The sequence below is a fragment of the Pristiophorus japonicus genome, chromosome 13 (genome assembly GCF_044704955.1).
Source record: "Pristiophorus japonicus isolate sPriJap1 chromosome 13, sPriJap1.hap1, whole genome shotgun sequence".
In the NCBI taxonomy this organism is placed as follows: domain Eukaryota; kingdom Metazoa; phylum Chordata; class Chondrichthyes; family Pristiophoridae; genus Pristiophorus; species Pristiophorus japonicus.
The window spans coordinates 71927842-71930907 of NC_091989.1; the positions used below are offsets into that span (position 1 = coordinate 71927842).

Genomic DNA, 3066 nt, shown 5'->3' on the forward strand with positions numbered 1-3066 from the left:
CTAAACTATTACCCCCAACCCCATGATTTATTACATTATATTATATAAGTGTAATGTATTTTCTTCATGGGTTCTTTGCTTAAGAATTCATAGCAACACATTACTATTAAGAACTAGTTGGTTTATTAGCAAATGGTTTAACAATGACATTACACATTACCAGTTCATCTACCAGGCTCACAACCACCTGCCTCACCGTGGATACCCCGAACCCAATTGGCTGGGGTTTTATTGAGTCGTGTGAACATCACATGACTGGCTAAGCCACTCCCAACTCAACAGTTCTACAAACCTGTGAGCATAATCACAGGTACATACATTACAATAACATTGTATTGCATTTCATTGTATTATAATTACATTGCATTATATTACATTATATTCTATTATATTATGTGTAAGGATCGATGTCAGCTGAGCAATTCCAATCTCATGGTTCAGTAGATATAAACAACTTCAGCTTCATTCTCCCAGTTTCTGGTGCAGTCTCTAAATTATATATCCATCTTGCAATCAATCCAGCTTGACATTGTTCTCTGTACATTGACCAGTAATTTATTGTCAGGGAATATATTGTTAAAATGAACATCTCAGTATGTGTTGGACTTGAAATCTGGATCGCAACGTGATGAAAGTACAAAACAGAGCTGGGTCCCTTGCACAGCGCAATGTCCCCTGTTCCTGTATCCAACATCTTGGAACATTTGTTCGGGGATTGACTAACTTTCAGAGATTACAATATGGTGTTGCAACGGCCCATTAACAGTGAGGTTTTTTTTTAGTTCATTCTTGTCAGATCAACTCCAGCGCCAAAGATCACTTTGCACTATTTACACTTGATCTTAGCCAAAAGGTCGAGAGGGGAAGCTGCACCGTTCCTGGAAACACTGCAATACCAGGTCGGTGCGTGGAGTGGACGGAGCAAGCCCCTGTTCCATCTCCCTGTTCCAAAAAACAATTTAATATTTGGTCCCCATAGGTAAACTGATAAGAACAGATACTACATTTGATCTTAGCCAAAAGGCCGAGAAGCGATGTCATTAACAGTGAGGATGTGTAGTTCCTGCTTTGACTGACTTCGCCCGCTGTCTGTACAGTGCGTCATGCTCTGCCTATCAAATACCCTGATCCTACCGGTCTATCGGATATTCTGGCCCCCCAGCATGCAGCATGCTCCTTCATTCAAAATGCCGTAAAGGAGTTCCGAGTAGAGTGAGCCAAAGGTGGGCAGAGGAAACATTACAATGACACCCTCAAAACCTCCCTGAAAAAGTGCAACATCCCCACTGACATCTGGGAGTCCCTGACCAAAGATCGCCCTAAGTGGAGGAAGTGCATTCGGGAGGGCGCTGAGCACCTCGAGTCTCATCGCCGAGAGCGTGCAGAAACCAAGCGCAGGCAGCGGAAGGAGCATGCGGCAAACCTGTCCCATCCTCCCTTTCCTTCAACGACAATCTGTCCCACCTGTGACAGGGACTGTGGCTCTCGTATTGGACTGTTCAGCCACCTAAGGACTCATTTTAAGAGTGCAAGCAAGTCTTCCTCGATTCAGAGGGACTGCCTATGATAGTCAAAATACATTTCTAACAACAACAACTTGCATTTATACAGTGCCATTTGTTGTGTATGGAGAAATAGTCAGACTGAACACTGTGAGCTCAAAATAAAGTGTGACCGTAGTCTTTTATTGCAGGTCTCCAGAGTGCCTCTCCAACCTGTGAAGCCTCCTTAAATGCCTGTGCTCCCAAGGGATTATGGGATCCCTTGGGACTCCAGGGCATGAGCCCTCTGGTGGCTGTACAGAGTAAGTACATGTTTACATATATAACAACATTCCCCCCCAAAGTCAATAGTGTAACTATTTACAATGTGAGTCGATCTGGGGCCCTTCTTGCCCTGGTTGATCATCTCGGTGTGAAAGCTGGTGTTGTTGAATCATTTGTTGGGTCCTCGCTGGGCTGCTGTGCAGCTGGCCTTGCTGGGCTGCCTGGTGTGTTGGGCCCTGCTGGGCTACTGTGGATGATGGGTTCTGCTTCGTGGTCAACCATGGTGCCGGTTGCCACTGGTGTGTATGTTGGGGGATCAAAAAAGGTAGGGTCCAAGGTGGGTTGCTCAGGATAGTCCGTGAATCTGAGGTTGATTTGGTCCAAGTGTTTCCGGTGAATGAGTCCATTTGAAAGTTTGACCCGAAACACCCTGCTCCCCTTTGGCCACGACGGTGCCGGGAAGCCACTTGGGACCTTGTCCATAATTTAATAAAAATAAAGGATCATTGATTACAATCTCGCGTGACACATTTGCGCTATCATGGTATGCACTTTGTTGAAGCTGCCTGCTCTCTACCTGTTCATGTAAATCAGGGTGAACGAACGAGAGCCTTGTCTTAAGTGTTCTTTTCATGACCAGTTCAGCAGGTGGGATCCCAGTGAGTGAGTGGGGTCTCATGCAGCAGCTAAGCAGGACTTGGGATAGATGAGTCTGCAGTGAGCCTTCAGTTACCCTCTTCAAGCCTTGCTTGATGGCTTGCACTGCTCTCTCTGCCTGACCATTGGACGCTGGTTTAAATGGGGCAGATGTGACATGTTTGATCACATTACGGGTCATGAATTCTTTCAACTCAGCACTGATAAAACATGGCCCGTTGTCGCTCACCAGGACATTGGGTAGGCCGTGTGTGGCAAACATGGCCCGCAGCCTTTCAGTAATGGCAGCGGACGTGCTAGCCGACATTATTTCACATTCAATCCACTTGGAGTATGCGTCTACAATCACAAGGAACATTTTACCCAAGAATGGGCCTGCATAGTCGACGTGTACCCTAGACCACGGTTTGGAGGGCCAAGACCATAAACTTAGCGGCATTTCCCTGGGTACATTGCTTAACTGCGAGCATGTACTACATCTATGAATGCAGGACTCTAAGTCTGCATTGATACCGGGCCACCACACGTGGGATCTGGCTATCGCTTTCATCATTACGATCCCTGGGTGGGTACTGTGGAGGTCAGTGATAAAGGTGTGTCTGCCCTTCTTGGGGACCACTACTCGATTGCCCCACAGAAGGCA

The 3066-nt window shown here is 46.4% G+C and overlaps 1 pseudogene; it reads right to left on the reverse strand.

The window, feature by feature from the left end:
- Positions 1–862: 862 nt before the first annotated feature.
- LOC139279062 (U2 spliceosomal RNA) lies at positions 863–1036 on the reverse strand (annotated as a pseudogene).
- Between the last annotated feature and the right edge of the window lie 2030 nt (positions 1037–3066).